The sequence below is a fragment of the Galleria mellonella genome, unplaced genomic scaffold, assembly GCF_026898425.1.
Source record: "Galleria mellonella isolate WM207_F2 unplaced genomic scaffold, CSIRO_AGI_GalMel_v1 utg117, whole genome shotgun sequence".
NCBI lineage: Eukaryota > Metazoa > Arthropoda > Insecta > Lepidoptera > Pyralidae > Galleria > Galleria mellonella.
In genome coordinates, this window is record NW_026441980.1 from 8,032,103 (window position 1) to 8,049,655 (window position 17,553).

Sequence of the window (17,553 nt, forward strand, 5' to 3'; positions counted from 1 at the left end):
ATAACAAACAGCCTTGGAAAGAATATATAGCGCCATTTTATCCTAAATTAAGCAAAACTTATACCATATACTACTAAGCAGTGGGAAAAGAATTGCTTGATATTATTTTATATGTTTTGCATATATTTTATACCACAAAGGTAGCAAACAACCATACAGCCCGTCTGATTGTAAACGATCACTATAGCCTATGGACGCTTACAATACTAGAAATGGGACATATTACATATACCATAGACAATGTCCACATAAACGGATATAAGTAATATTGAAAATATATTTTTTTCTTAGATCGCATCTCTAAGTATGGAAAGGAGAATCAACGTAATATCTGAAGTAAAAATGACCTATATTTGTACCTATAATTGTTATTTTATTAAACCCAACTTTCAAATACAGAAGGAGATTTGTTGACAGCCCATTAGAAAATTAATTCGTCTTGCTTTATGTATACAACAGCTGCGTCAAGCGATTTCTACCAACAAATTAAGAGCTCATGAAATTAATAGAAACTTCGTTGATAAATCTCTTGAAATGTCATCAAAACTATATTTCAAAGTTTAATATACCTAATTATCAAAATAAACCTACCTATCTAGTTATAACCAACCACTCTATTTATGACAACTTTCGACCAGGCTGCAGATCGTCCGTTTGTAGTCTCCGCTTCAGAATATGTATACTTGTTTTATGCAACTTACAGAAAGACCGTGGTGAAAAAACGTGGTAACCTTGGTAACAGTGGTGTGTACCATGACCATAACAGAGTATTTACTATATCGCCCATGATAACCTTCCTGCATACTCATGGTTGCCAGTTCTACCGACAATACCAGCCAACTGCCATTTCAGCTTGCAAATCCGTTAAGCTATGTCGGTAATTTCGATCCTCTGACGAATTACATCGTTCCGTATTCAATCTCTTAGAGAAACTTCCAACATATCTCTTTCCGTCGTTTTTTATCTGAGAAATTTGAAATTGATGTACTAGTCGTGTCGTAACGTCCACGTTTCGGCATCATATATCATTGCAGGTAGATTATACAGATTATAAATTTATCTTTAGATTTTGTGGCGGAGATGACAAGAGAACTTTACTTATTTTTATTGGTTTGGGTTTTTATGTATTATGTATTTATTTACAAAAAAAAAAGTATTTAAGTATTTTATTACAGTATACATATATGTTGTAGTGCAGGCTCTATTTAGATTGGAATTAGTTGCTGCTGCGTAATAGGTTGTGTAGTATTTATTTATTATTATTTATAAATCCTTATGTACTATTCAATGTACTAGCAAACTACGTGAATGTAAAAACACCCAATTACAGTAGTCACTATGAGCCTCGGAGATGGAATTATAAATCTAACCCTATCAGAAAAAATGTTTTTGAATAACTTCTAGTGATCGAATAAAAATCGTCGAGCGAACGAGTCGTGCTGAATATGTACGTACATACTACACATACGCAAGATACAAAGGCGAATACTAAATGTTAGTAGTCTTGTCATTGTATAATATTTACTAAAATGACGTTGTGACTTACAGGGTTAGTTGGAGGTAATGGTCCTGGCCAAAGCCTAGTGGAGACTGAACAATTTCTCCCAAGAAATAGCCTTGTTCAGTTTCATGTGGCTAAATTGTGTAAATTTCATAATATTTTATTTCAAAAAAGCTATGCGGTCACGTGATCGATTTAGTATGAAAATTTCAAAATTTTTCATATTTCAACTGTGTTTCTTGGACCTAGTGGGGTGTCAGCTTAGTATACCATTGCTTAAGATTTCCCCATTTCCTTCCATCAAATGTCCTTTTTACTCCATCCTTGTCAAGACCGCTTCGTCTTTACCTTTACGCATATATTTTTGTTTTTTAGAATGACAGGCGGCTTTGTATAAAGTTTTGTTTCAAGTTTTTTCTCCTCTATAAGTGATGTATTGTGCTTCTTTTCCCTAGACGCTTCTTACGACATACTGGGGTGGAAAAAATGGTGATATTATTAGTTATTGATATATGTAATTTATCCACCATTTTATTTCCTATTACTGATGACGCTAAAGAGTAATTTATCTGAGCTCTGCTACTTCATCTTGTCATTCAATATATCTATGATAGTAAAACGTATTTAGGAAATAACCAACTACGTAATTCATTTATTACATATAGTTGAAAATTCTAATTTCCTACTTTGTCTATAATTTTTTAAAAAAGCATATAAATAAATAATCTATTGTCTATTATTTGACCCATATCTAGTAACAAATTAAAATATCTGTAGATTCTTTCAGAATTAGTTTGTAGTTGACATTCAACTAATGCAATACCTAGTGTAAGTAGTACGTAGCAAGTACCTAAACGAATTTGAAAAACCATTGCTCATTATTATGAATCCAAAACTGATCTACTCGTATTTTCTAGCAATGTTCAATAATTTGTGGTTATATTGCTAGTAATATTACTGGGTATATACCCAGTAGGCCCCCTTGAAAAAACATCGTGGTTATTTCTTAGTGAATTCATAATGATGTGCTAACTGACCTGCTTTCATTCTCACCTATCATCCCTCACTGGTTTTCTGCCAATATTACCGATAGCGTAAATGAATTAAAAAAATACTACCTGCTTAATGCGTATTTTTCACAAGTCTTTACGAGAAAGATTTTTTTAAGGGGTAATAATGGAATGGTAACCCTGTCTGTGTTATCGGTATACGCTGGCGGGGAACCAGTGAGGGATGATAGATGACGATGAAAGCAAGTCAGCCCATCGTGACGAATTTAGCTAAAATTAACCACGATGGTTTCCAGGGGAAACCGCTTGGAGGTCGACCTGATAGGGTGTATTGCTAGCAATGAGTTCAATAGACCCCATTACTAACAATCTCTTTCCCCCCTTATGAGAAAGATAAGGTGAGTTAGAGAGTTAGAGAGAAGCATTATGTTATAATTTGTTATTATTTTTATTGTTTAGTGTTTTTACCGAGCACATAAATAGCGCCATCTATAAAAATATCCCACTACAAAATATGTAGACGCCGACGAACATGCTTTTCAGCAGTACCAAATCTCACTATCCGCCTTGCTTAGCCATAATTTCTACATGAAGTTTTCAGGAGTATCGTCAGATGGCGCTAAAAATATTTAGTTGTATTTTATGTTATTAAATTCAACAAAATAAACTAAAACGGATTAACCTAATTTATAAATTAGAATTTTGATATTTCAGAAGTAGCAGATTCGTAATGTATATTTATATATCTCAATAATATTAATAATAATGAACGCCGCCATTGTGATCGATTTAAGTATAGGCATAGATTTGATTACGTATTTAATTAAAGGAATAATCTCATCGTAATTTCTTAAAATAAATAAATATAAAGATAAGATAATAACTTTGTAATAACAATTTGAAATCCTGAATATTTACATATCTAACGATACGAACGGCGATAAAATATAAAAAATATATTTATTAATCCTTTATACTTATACAATGCATGGTCATGTGATCGAGCTAATAAGACTTGCTATATTTTTCATTTTAAATCGAACTTGGGAAGTGCTTACGGCCTTCATACATATTAATTCTCTAATCACCGAAGAGCCATTGTTTTATGACTCTTAGTGAAGAAATGGTCTCAGTTTGCATACATACTAGTAAATATAACATTTCATTCTCATCTATCTTCATTAACTTATACTCTGCTTAGATCAATAGCGCAGGCGGGTTTACCTTTTCATTTTCCTTCCTTAAAGAAAGTAATTTCAATATAGAACACCTTTAACAGCTTCTAGTAAATTGAGTGGCCAACTTACATATATTGTATGGTGATAGGTGTACGTGGAAACTGGTGGCTCTGAAGAAAAGATCAATGTTTAGTAGTATACAACGAATGGCTAAAATGATCTCAACAATTTTTCTCATTGCCCGTCACAAAGAATATTTAATAGTTCAACAGTCACAGTAGAAACGTAGTGGTTTATAATTGTGAGGGGAAAAAGTAGGCATAATAACAGATTGCCTTGCCTTCTCAGCGTTGGCAAGGATTTGATTCTTCATCCGGTTCCATGAACCTTTCTTATCTGACCGGATCTATGACGTTCATTGTAGTTATAACCTTATTGATATCAATTAGCTGATTTCTCATAATTCAGAGTACTTTATTTCCAGGAATCAGCAATTGACGTAGGCAACTAAATGTTTGGTATTTATAACAACTGCAATCTTAGAATGAAAAAAGTATAATTAAACAAATTATCCTAAATACCAAATAATCAAATTGGCTTAAGTCATATTAACAACAATGTATGTCTATATTATGCTAAATCTATTAAAATTTAAAGAAATTATTAGTTTGATACATAAAATGCTGACGTAAAACGAAAGTTGCAAATGACTGTGATTTTAATATTTTGAACCTTAATACAACTAGATACAGCATTGTATAGTTTATAAGGATGTCGCTTTGTGTCGACGAAGATTCGGTCGTCGGCCGCGGCGTGGCACCCCGCCCCCAGCTTTGACGTCACACGTGTGACGTCAGGCGCTCACCTGCCCTCTCGCCCTGCCGCCTTCTTCCCTCAACCCCGTACAGGGAGCTTACCTCCACAGAAAATTTATTTCATCAGAATCAATTTTCATAATGCTAATCGTAAAAACGGTTTAAATTGAAATTTTAATTTAAAGAATTAAAATAATATTTACAAAGATGAACTTTTAATAAGGTACTCTTAATTATAATTTTAATTAAGTTTTAAAGCTTCTTATTATACTTTATTACGTACATTTGGTTACATTCGATAGATTTTACAAAACAGTAACAAAAATAACACGGTATTAATTCTTTAGATGTTCATTCTATTATGACCCAAATATTATCTCTTAGTAGATAGTTATGGCCCAATATCAAAATATAAAAAAAAAATCTTAAGAAAAATATTTTTGACGATGCTCATGTGAACTGTAAAAATCATATACATTCATTACATTATATATATAGTATATTTATTTGTCTATAAACATTTCGATTTCAACAAAATTTAAGAAACAATATTAAAATTGGCTGATGCACGACAGCGAAACATCAAAACCCGTAGAGACAAAAGAATCCAACATAAAGAAATTAGAGCCCTTAGTTATTTCGGTCACCTGTCTTCCTGAATTTTACAGGATAACCATCTTTTTGTTAAACGGTAATGAGGTATGTTTCTGTCAGATAACTGTAACATCGAGTTGTCGTATGTGGGGGATCTCGTTATGGCGATCGGCAAACCTTTAGACTTGATAGGGTTGCCATTAATATAGATTGAACAAAAAAATTTATTAAAGTCAGTGTAAATCAATATTATTAAAATTTATAAGCAAAACTAGAGACATTATAAAATAAAGCAAATACATATTTATATCAGCATGCTGGCATTGGATTCTATATATAGTGTTAAAAAATACCTTTAGTGCACTTGTATGACAGTAGTTTCAATAATTTAACTACTTTATTTTGTTTATAATAAAAACCATTGTAATTGTAAACAAAATAATAGATAGATGAACTTTTATTCATCAGCTAAATGTAACTCTATCCTTTATAACTATACTAAGCATTTACGTTGGACTACTAGAAAATAATGTTGCACTTCTTCTAACAAAGGCTATTACAATATAACAAGGTTTAAACGTTATTACAGCTTTGTTAATATTTAAAATATAACCCTAATGACAACATCATTAAGTCCAAATTTATTTTATGGCGAAATACACAAAGGAATTTGAAATATAATCTACGTATAATCTTCAACATAGATTGAAACATTTATTTAAAAATTTGTGTCGCAAAAAAGGTAATATTGGTAAAATTTATATAGGACTAACATCAATAAAACATTTCAATTAAAAAAGAGATTATCGTTTGAAAATGGACGAATATATCACGTAACATATACAAAAAAACATATACAATTTGATTATTTATTTCCTACTTATAGAAAAAAATGGCCAAGTGTTAGTAGGACTCATGCATCGAGGGTTCCGTTCAAAATATAAATAGAAAAAAAATATTCTATAAAAAAACTGAAGATAACTACAAATTTATGGTTTTCGCATTTTTCCCTTTACTTGTACTGTACCACATTTATTTTTACAAAATGATATTAGGTCATCGGAAGCACTCTGGCAATTTCCTTTCCTTTCATATACGTTTAATATCCTTGCAAATGTCAAAAAATATGCCATAAACAATCGTATCTTTTGATTGCGTTTATTTAGAAATTTGACTTTTTTACAGCTTCAAGAGATTGTTGACTTTAGTATTTGATATTAATTTTAGCTTGATATTTTTATTCCTCCCTGTGAAAAAGACTCTTGATAAACAGATGAATAATAAAGTGATCCTATAAGGGTTCAGTTTTTCTTTTTTTTAACCCAATTGAAAAAGTGATTCTCTTAAAATAAAAATATGCTAATTTCTATAAACTACAAAATAAGTCATATCAAGAATTAGAAACAAAAACAAATACACGTTCGAAATTGGTTTATGCAAAATATTATATTCTTACCTATATGGTACACGATTGTAAGTCGACTATCAAATGCTATTATTTCTTGAAACTCATCCAAAATGCTTATAATTTTTTAACACTGCTTTTATTTAATCGACTTCTCGTATCGAAAAATAACGTACTACTGATTGCCCTTTGGGTACGCAACCCTTAAACAATCTTTCGCAAATTCAATTAAACGCAATTCTGATTATTTTCCTTTAATCTACTCAGCATTACTTTAAAAGAATTTGCTCTTTTTCCGCAATACAATTAAGAAAGAAATGTTTTGATGTACAAACGTTATATAAAAATATTGAATTATAAAATAATCCATTATTTAGGTATTTGATTGAAACCACAGTTGCAGTGATCTACAAAATGAACTTCTTAAATTACCATAAAATGAAAATTCTTAAATTGGAATATCACTTGACTTTTGACTATTTCGTCTATATTTAGATTCTTGCAAATTGAGTAGCTGTATAATTATAATCATTTAGAGTTTTACTAAATCCCTTCCATAAAAATTGTCGTAAGTTACATGGTTTAAATTGTAAGTATAATTTTAAAAAGTATTGTATATGTAATAATTATAGTATATGATAATTTGAATTAATTTGTGTATTTTGAATTAATATAATACTTACAGTTATTATTGTACTGGTTACAATAATTATGTAATTTTATACCAATTAATATTGGTATAAAATTACATAACGCTTGATAGATTTTAGTTCCTAAAGATAAATTAGGTTAGTTGTGAAGTTTGGGAGCCAACCCTAGTACCCAAGGACGTGGAGGCCGTCTGTTATTATGAGATAATATAGATAGATATACAGCCACCATATTGATATAGGTACATAGATCGATTAACTAGGGTACTCGTCGATTATTTGGGACCTCTATAATGTAAAGTCATTGTGTTATTACATATAACATCTAATGGTATACATTATTGTAAAATATCACAGCATTGAAAAACTGATGAGCATTTTTCCATTTCCATTTATTCCAATATATTAAATAAGGTAATATATTATATAAGAAACAAAAATATACTAATCAATTTTTTTATTATTCTTGAAATTTATGATAAATCTGCCTTTTTTGGGAAGTAGGAGCTCAATTTATTCTTAAAAGCTAGTAAACAAATGCCACCACAATTGTTTTGAAATATTATGTGTCGATATCTCCAGTGTTGTAAAGTTCCGAGGTCATCTAGAAGGTAAGGTCAAGTTGGCGTCCAAAAAGCTCGGGGTTCTCAATAGAGCGAAATGGTACTTCACTCCGAGAAAAAGACTATTATTGCACAAATTGCAAGTTCGGTCCCTCATGGAGTACTGCTCTCATCTGTAAGCCAGAGCACCTGGATACCAGCTTTGTCCTATTGACTCGTTTCAAATATGTACTATGAGAATTGTCGACGATTACGATACTGGTGGTATTGAACCCTTAAGTTTAAGACGAGACCTTCCCTTTTTGATCCTTCCCTTTCATCCCTTCGTGTGTTCTACTGCTTGTATAATGGATTGTGCTCTGAGGAATTGTTTGAAATGATGCCCACAGCCACCTTTTATCATCGCACTGCTCGCCATCGATAGACAATTCATCCTCACACTATTGAGCCTAAATGGTCACGTATAGTGCGGTTTCAAAGGATTTTTCTCCCGCGAACGCAGGCTGGGAAATGAACTCCCTGCCGAAGATTTCCCTAGTGACTACAGAATGGGGTTCTTCAAAAAGAATATATTAAGTTTTCTTCAGGGTCAGCAACGCACACGTGACACCCTTAGTGTTGCAGGCGTCCATAGGCTACAATGACCGTGACGAAACGGGCTCTATACTTGTTTGCCACCTTTGTAGTATAATTTTTTTTTTAATATATTGACAAATAAAATTTCATAGATACATAAGATTAAAGTATTTTAATGTGGAATAAATTACTATGGACCAAAAAGGAAAACATACAAAAATGCAGACGGATTTGATAACCTTCTTTTGTAAGTCGCTTAAAAAGAACAAAGAGCGCGTGCGGTCGAATTGGCACGAATGAAAATTAAATAAGTAGGTATGTTGGCGCCTCATCCTTATAAAACCACTTGGGAAATACACGGCTTCGACTCGTCCTTCCAATATTATTTGGCCGTCAATTGCTTTATTTCCGCCCTCGATAGTACTGTTGCATATTTTTGAAAAACATTTAAAAAGTACTCTGATAGTGAATAAAACATTAATCACTCAATATTTTTTTTATGAATCTGTTTTAGAAACTTTGAAATTATTTGATAAAGCTTTTGGAATATTTCAAAGCAAGATATAAAATATAAGCCAAAAGTTTTTAGTGGTAAATTTATGACCAATACTTTCCTATGATTAACGTTTTAGGGTAGAAGAATTTAAATTCTTTGTGACTAAAATTTGCAATATTATATACACTATAATAAAAATTCCAAAGTTAATGCAGACATTGTACATTGGTACATTGTTGTCTGGATGGATACTTATCTATGTCTCACTTGTGGTTTGCTCCTAAACAGCTGCGCTGGTTAAACTCTGTTCTGATTTTGAAAAGATAACATGAATGCCATCATAGACGTTATCATTATATTTTTTGTCACCCATGGTGTTGTTCATGTCTATAGGCGACCGTTACGAATACTTGTATCTTTGTATTAGCCATTACCTGTCCACTGCTGAACATAACCTCCCCCATGGGGTTTTGTCAGTAGTTGCCATGCATGGCTGGTGGGTTGACAACCGCAGTTAGGCTTTGATGATATTTAAAGACGGATACTGTTACCCATCACCAATAGTCGATGGCATTAAATATATGAATATATACAGAATGAAATATAAATTATTAACATTTCTTCACAGATTTTTTTTTTCAGTGAAACAATCATTTTTCTCAAAGAAACATCGGACGTAACAAATTTTTTAAGCTCCATTTAACTCGAAAGTTATAGATACCATTTTAGTAATGCTCTAATTTTTTTGTTGTTTATCGTATCACATTTGTTTGAAAAAATGTCAATTTCAATTCCATTTTTCTGTATAGATAGGTATTAGTACTTTAAGAAAGGTTTTACGCATTACTTGCGTTTTTAATTTGAAGTCTGTATTATTACTTTATTATTGTATCAGCCGTTAATTATTCACTGTTGAACATAGGACTCCCCCTATTGGGGTGTTTTGCCAGTAGTTGCTACGCTTGGCAAGCGGATTGGCAACCGCAGTTAGTTTTTGGTAATGTTTTAAGAGGGACGTAGCTGCCCATCCCTCGACTATTAAGTTCCCTCAGTCGCCTCTTACGACACCAATAGGAAAGGAACCAAGGGCCCTTTCTATGCTGGGACCATACTGCCTACTCTGTCAGTATACTATCTATATATATATAAAATTATGTTACTAAATACAAAATTGACAAATGGCTGAACCAATTCCGTAATTTTTTTCTACAATTATTCTTTTATGTATAAGGAGAAAAATTGGAAAAATTCGCCGAAAACATAAAAACATCATTTTCCTTTTTCCCTTAAAATTGCCTCTGACAGAAAAATGTCTGTCGGATCAGCTAGTTCTTAATAAAACAACATTAGAAAAACCTTGAATAAGAAAGGTACATCTGCAAAACTATGAAATTGCAATTCGAGTCATTTACATTGGCTACGTGCGTAGTAGACCGTAGGCCGTAGACATCCGTAGGCGGCACCCGCAGCTGGCCTACGTCGCATATACTTTGTGTTGCTACAACTGTATCTAAGCCAAGAAACGTTCTTAGTGTCTACGTACTTTTTTTAAATATTGATTTATCTTTTTAGCTTGCGAAACTTTAAATAATAGTCAACACCTGCGACTGTAACGGTTTTTTTAACGTTATGTCATACACTATGTTTAGTTACATGTTATCATTGTGCCGTGCCTAATTTCGCACAAGTAGTTTCAAGTAGTCACAAATAACATTGTATCGTGCTATTCAACTTATACGTTTAAACTTATTATATGATTGAAAAACAGGTATACAAGTTACTCATATATGAATATAAAAATTATGTAAATTAAAAATAAGTATATCAGTTTCAAATTTGAGGATAAACTAGCTCTTCAGTTTAGTATACCTGCTCGATCCCCAGAAACTGCAGCTCGAAAATCGATTAAGTCCCAAAGCGGAGTTGAGGTCTCTAGGTGGAGGGCCCTCGTGGAGAGTTTTTGAGTATGCTGTAGGTCGTAGGCGGCGCATGCGCGGGGCGGGGGCACGCGCTGACGTCACGCGTCGCGCCCCGGGCGGCGCGCCAGTGTTTCGCGATCGCGCGACCAGTCACGCGCGACTCTCGACCTAAATGTTCTAAACACGATCACGAGCTTCCGATGTTAATTCTCTTATATAAACAACCCTTGTACCGTTAACTGCATAATAATCTAACGTAATGCCACCGGCATGACCACTACACGTGGTACTGTGACGTGGAACCGACAGTGAACGCGCGCTTTCATCGCATGCTTCTTATTATGAGTATACTATGCAACGTATTTGTAGAATGTAGATGAAGTATTGTAGATTATAACATCATATACTTGAAACAATAACATTGCACCAAATAGATAATAGCGTTACTTCCTTGTGACGAAATTTTTAGTCAAAATTTGAATACTAATTTACCCCACTTTACAATACAGTAGATAAGTAGACTGAATATTTGATTACATTATACATAAATTAAAAATGGCGTGCTTCTAAAGATAACTCTTAATATAATTAGGTTTAAGTACGAATATAAAATACTGTTCTACCTAATGTGGAATATTATTTCATAAAATAACTATAAATAAGAGTGTATACTCAAATGAAATTATTTTTATAAGTCGTTAGAAAAATTAGAAATACCGTATACAAATTTTGATATATTAATATGATAGTAAATATATCTTACGTCTTATCTATTTTAGTGCCCTCATATAAAGTAAAATCAATTAGCCATTAACGTACATAAAACTACTTTAAAAGATATTTTTAGATCCATTCGAATCAATTATTTAGTGTCATAATAGTAAATGATGTAGCAAAATGTACTTTACAGCTTTAAACATTAAGGTTATTATTGTCCACATAGACATGTACATAAATGAATACTGACACCTCATATGCCATACATACCAACAGATCTAGTTCATCATATATACACTTGTCATGTACTGTATTAATACAAAATAAACATCGATATAATTTTAAGAACATCGGATGTCATAAGTGGTTGTAATTAACTTTTAGATTTTAATACTTAATATATTACTTAAACACGAAATATATGAAGCTATCACCAAGTTATATCAGGTTCTGTCAACAAAACTTATTTTTACATTTGATGAATACCCAGAGATTATTCGCATTAAATATTGCTAAATGAAATATATTATGAATGAATAATATTATAAAATTTATAACAAATTTCATTTACCTGCTTTAAATAAAAAACATATTATAGATAAGACCAGTCTGTTACCACCTATTATTTAACTTCCTTATTCATAAAAACGTCAAACCTTTTATGAACCTATTTAAGCTATTGTAGTGTTTTGTCTTTTTCTTTTATGCCAATTTCTCAAATTGGAAGATAGTAATAAAATACTCTAATAGTCAAAATAGTTTTATAGGACATTTTAGTTTTTATGAATAAGAGGGTAAATGTATATAGCACTTTTTTATTTCAAATATATTATACATCAGAAATCAATGTTGTGTGTTGTAATTAGACCTTTGTCACTTAGTTTTCCTTTTATAAATGTATAATGTTACATAGCTAGCAAAGTCATTGAACTGATGACATTAGGACTTCATACATAACGGAACTAGCACCTTCCATTCCATAATTACAATCGTCACCAAGACCGATATGACCTTGGTGTTGATGTGATATGATGAATGAAATTCCATAATATTTCCTTATAACGATTGTTTCATAGAAATTTGGCTTTACATTTGTTTGTTTAGAAGACGTCCGCAATTTTACATACATACCATGCACCTGTACTAATAAAATATAACCATCAATCTCCATTCTATCTCCCTATTTGTGATCAGCCCTTTTGATACTGTTATGCCATTCATGACGATTTTCGTCTTTAGACCATTTTGGATGTTTCGAGCCCCGATGGTTCGAGCCTCTTTTGCCTGTAATAAAGTATATATACTTATAATTCCCAAAAAATATATAAGTACCTAAGTTCAAGAATAGTATAAGTTTATAGTATAGATTTTTTCTTAAGTTTTATATTATATCTACAGTTAATTAAATGATAACATAACCAATTAAATAGTGAAATTAGAAAGTAAATTATAAATAAATAGAGTAAAATGTAAACCCTCGTTACATATATCTAAAGAAAAATATTTATATTTAAATAATCAATAAAAAGTTATAAGTTTATTTTTATACTAATCCAAACTGCAGAAGATTTCCTCTAAAATGTGTAAGCACTTGTAACGTAATTTAAAATTGTAACTCCCTGCAATGGCAACTATGAGATAGATAGCAATAAATATCTTTAATAAACTATTGCCAAGAAAGATGCATTTTTCATCATCATTTATCACAATAGGTACACTAAAGTAATAGAAAGAAAATCCAAAATAAAACTATGCTAGACGCAGAGTCAACGTGGTAATCGTTAGCTATATCCTTATTTTATGTGGAAAGACCCGTGACCTATTAATAAGTTATTAAGGAAGGAAATATATTTAATATATAGCATAGTATGTAACTATACAAACACATAACATAAAAGTATATTTCGGTGTTACAAAGCATATTAATTATCTCATTACTGACACAAAACCGTGGGTGATTTGTAGCTTCTTAGATCAATGTACAATATACATTTATATTACACTTACTTGATATCATATTCTGCGTACCGAAGAAGGTTAATCCTATCCTTACACTATTAATTAGGTATGATAATAAATACTATTTAACTTTGAAGAAACATCAATACCTAAATTAAATTAAAATACCCAAATGGTCCTTTATAAACCCTTTGCCCAACACTGGGAAAATAAATGGCGTAATATAGATTGAACCATACCACAGATCAATTTTCGCAACCGTTCTAAAACTGCTGTATTATTCATGTTCATCCAATGTCTTATTTAAATTAAGCTCTTATGGCGTTTTCGATGATTTAATATTCATATAAATTCGTCTTAGAATCTTTCAGTAGAACAATTTTAGTTATGTGTATATTTTGGTACCAAGTCAATCTGTCTTCGCACAATGATCTTTTTTCGATTTTCTCTATAACTTTTACATCTGCTTAATAAAAATTTAAGATGTGTCAGATAATTTCAAATTTTTATATAGTTTATACATAGACAATTTTTTCTTTATATAGAGACTTACTATTTGCATATACGTATTATGAAAACTAAAGATATTTTGAGGTATTTACCATCTTTATACGACATTCTCAATTTTATCCAAGATGATATGAGATGTTGCGTATTTAACATCAATAAAGTATGGATATTTTCTGCTTCGGTTACATTCGTAGTGTGACGATTTTCATTTCATCATTTTATCTATCCAATTCGTTTGCTTCCACATTCCACATTGCCTTTGGGCTTATTATGTGACTCAAGACGGGAGCTTGTGTATGTATTTGTGTGCGTAAGCAGAACGAAAAGTATGCCTTGGGCTAACAAGCGCTTAATCCACCGTTGGCTCACGACCTCGCAAATTTTTCACAGAGGGGCGGTCACACGATTTGGGGATGTCCTCAAGCGTTTTCAAGCCTGAAATTTTTATTTTACTCATCCAGTTACGTTGCAGCCATATTTAGGTATCGTCCAAAAAATATCCATATTCTTTTTTACGAAATATTTTAAAACACACAATAGAAACTCATGATGTTATTCGTAACATCCTTTCAATACAATAAGATTTTTCTCGGTCTTATCTTATTTGATAGAGGCCTTGTAATGCCCATGAATCTGTGTATCCAATAAACGACAAAGCACGTATTCAATGTTGTTTTTATATGCGTACCTATATCTGTATACCAAGCACGATCCCTATGCATTATCCGTAAGAGTTCTTTATATAGTAGACTAGTTACGGAGTTCCTATATAAGTTTAGTATGAATTTATATATTTCTTTTTAATACCATGTAGCTTGAAAATATGACGCTAAATGTTTCATCTGATACCTATCAACCTAGTTCCATAAAATATATTAAAGGATTTTTTACTCCAAGGGTTCTTAGATCAAAAAAGTTTCCAATTTTAAGTTATTTCTAAATTTTCACAGAAATTATGATTACAGATAATTAGTGTCCGATCAAAACAGGTTTTACAACCGAAAGCAAACTTTCGGCCTTGGTCTCAGTTTCAGCCTAAACCAAAACTTTCTGAAACATATCCAAAATTTCTCTTCTATACTGAAATCTAGTGTATTTTTTACACAATTATTTACACAAACACACAGATAGTTAAAAAGTAATAATAATTACTAATTAAAGTATGTAACAAATATGTCATATATACCAAACAACTTTCAGTTAGACACACACACAACACAAACACACACACAAAGTTTCGGCGCGGCCGAATGTTTTGGCCAGTTTTTGGCCGAAACCGAAACAAAGGCCGAAAGTAGAATTTCTGGCCGAAACTAGCCGAAACCGAAACCGAAACCGAAAGTTCAGTCGGATACTACAGATAATAGAGATAAATAATAATAAATTAGACCGACCAATCAAGAATCCTATCATTATAAATTATTTTTTTTCCTTGCATACCTACTTGTCTCGTTATTGTGTGTGAAGTAATGGTATATATAATTAATATTTATACATATGAATAATATTATAATATGCAAATGTATGTAAAAAATATATATATATAAAATAAATGAGTATTTAATATAGTTATTTAGGTAATATATGCTATTGTAATTAAATACTTATTCGTATCTAAATAGATGTATGCATTAACAGTATGTAGTAACTGTATACTCTGAGGGGAAAGGGATTGTTAGTAATGGAGACTGAGAATCCCATTGCTAGCAATATACCCAACCAGGTCGACCTCCTCGCGGTTCCCCCTGGAAACTATCATGGTTAATTCCTGATGAATTCATCATGATGGGCTAACTGGCCTGTTCTCATTCTCATCTATCACCCTTCACTGGTGCTCCGCCAGCGTATCCCGTTAGCGCAGGCGGAGTTACCATATCATTTTTACCCATCAAAAAAAAAACTGTATACTTTGTTATGTACATGGTACTGCACATATCTATAGACGACGGTTACCACTTTCCATCAGGTGGGTCGTCAGCTTATAGCAGTGTATTAAAAAATGCATATTAGCGTATGTTTTATTAAAATGAGCATTTTTCTTAGATACATTTCTTGCTTTAAATCTTCCTTTTCTTCTTTATCTTATAGTTGTCTAAAAGAAATTGCTTTAGAAATTAGACCGCCTAATTTATAAGCATAATAAATATTTTTTGTTTTATTCTTTGAGTAGTGCAATAAAGAGTTAATAAATAAATTTATGCAAAATATACTATTTACCTGTATTACAGATATATCCCTTATACATCTGTCCTTAAACATTTCTTACATAACACCACACACATAGAGTACATAAACATTGTCCATTTATGTACATATAACGAAATTTAATTATTGTTAAGCTGCAACTAGTAAAGTAATAAATACGAAATATGACACATAAGTCTAGTTTATATTTGATTTCAATTTAATTTTAATTAGATGGTTATATTTTATCTTTAAAATTTTGTCGTTCATTTCAGTTAAATTTTAATGGAATGCATATGATTCAACACAAGATCTTTATTAACTATCTAAAATAATAAAAAAAAAATTAAGTATATTTTATAACATTATTAAACTCAAAAACTTTTAAAGTATATACTCTCTCTTTAAATAAATTCAAATAAGACTTGTCAGTTACTTCAATACGTACGTACGGACGTAATCGTCAAAGAGTAATCGAATGTATCTTCAAAGTAATTTAATGAAAAAAAAAACAATATGAATACTTTCCTTTGAAAATTGTCTATTATTGCCGAAGTATGCTTTTTATATCACAAAATTATATATAAACTATAAAGACATAACTTGATTTTGAGCTAAATAGGAATGGAATATGTAGATATTGTTTAATGTCATTTTCCAATATATTTATCATTATATTTCTTTTTAACAAACTTCCATAAAGGAGAAGATTTACGATTCGACTGTCTGCAATTATGCTACGCAGTATCTTCATCAATTTCGAATAGCTGTTAATGATTCTTGTTTTTTTATAAAACGATGTCCTACCACTTTTTTTATTAAATTGAAATTAGTTTTTTCAAGGGACAAGGCTTTTCATCACAAACAATTCCACTAAATGAAAATAATTAAATTTATCAAAAAGTTGAAATGTTAAATAAAAATAGAATGTGATTAAATGTTCTATAAGGAGCTAAGTGAAATTAAGTCAAAGGTCAACATTTTCATCATAAATAGAACATTTTACATGTTTTACTCATATATTTTTGTAGAGGCACTCGATGATTTGAGCAGGCGAACCTTTTTCCATTTGACTGTCACATTTTGATACACCTGTAATCGATATGAAAAGGTCAAATGAGTTTTGCTCTCAAGTTAACCGTGTGAAATTTGAAATAAAATTTGTTTTGTGCGTTGCGTACATGTTTACATTAGCCAACTCAAAGGTCTCTTTATCAAATGTTCGTTGGCAAAGTTTATTTACAAACGAATATTTACATTCATGTGTTTAATTTATACTAATATTAAATCTTTATTTATTTTATCCTAGATTTATATTCCAAGATGAACCTTTATCCATCACTTTTTCTAAATAACATTCTTATAACGTAAATGGGGCAACATTAATTAAGTGTATATTACAGATATCTAATATTAAAATACTTGTAGGTGTATTTTATAACCATATACTGAAAGGTGGGCGTTTTATCACCGCCC

The 17,553-nt window shown here is 31.2% G+C and overlaps 1 protein-coding gene across 9 annotated transcripts in view; it reads left to right on the forward strand.

The window, feature by feature from the left end:
• LOC113511544 (cAMP-specific 3',5'-cyclic phosphodiesterase) overlaps positions 1-17,553 on the forward strand; it is a 547,503-nt gene that overhangs the window by 393,873 nt on the left and 136,077 nt on the right. The window lies entirely within an intron of this gene.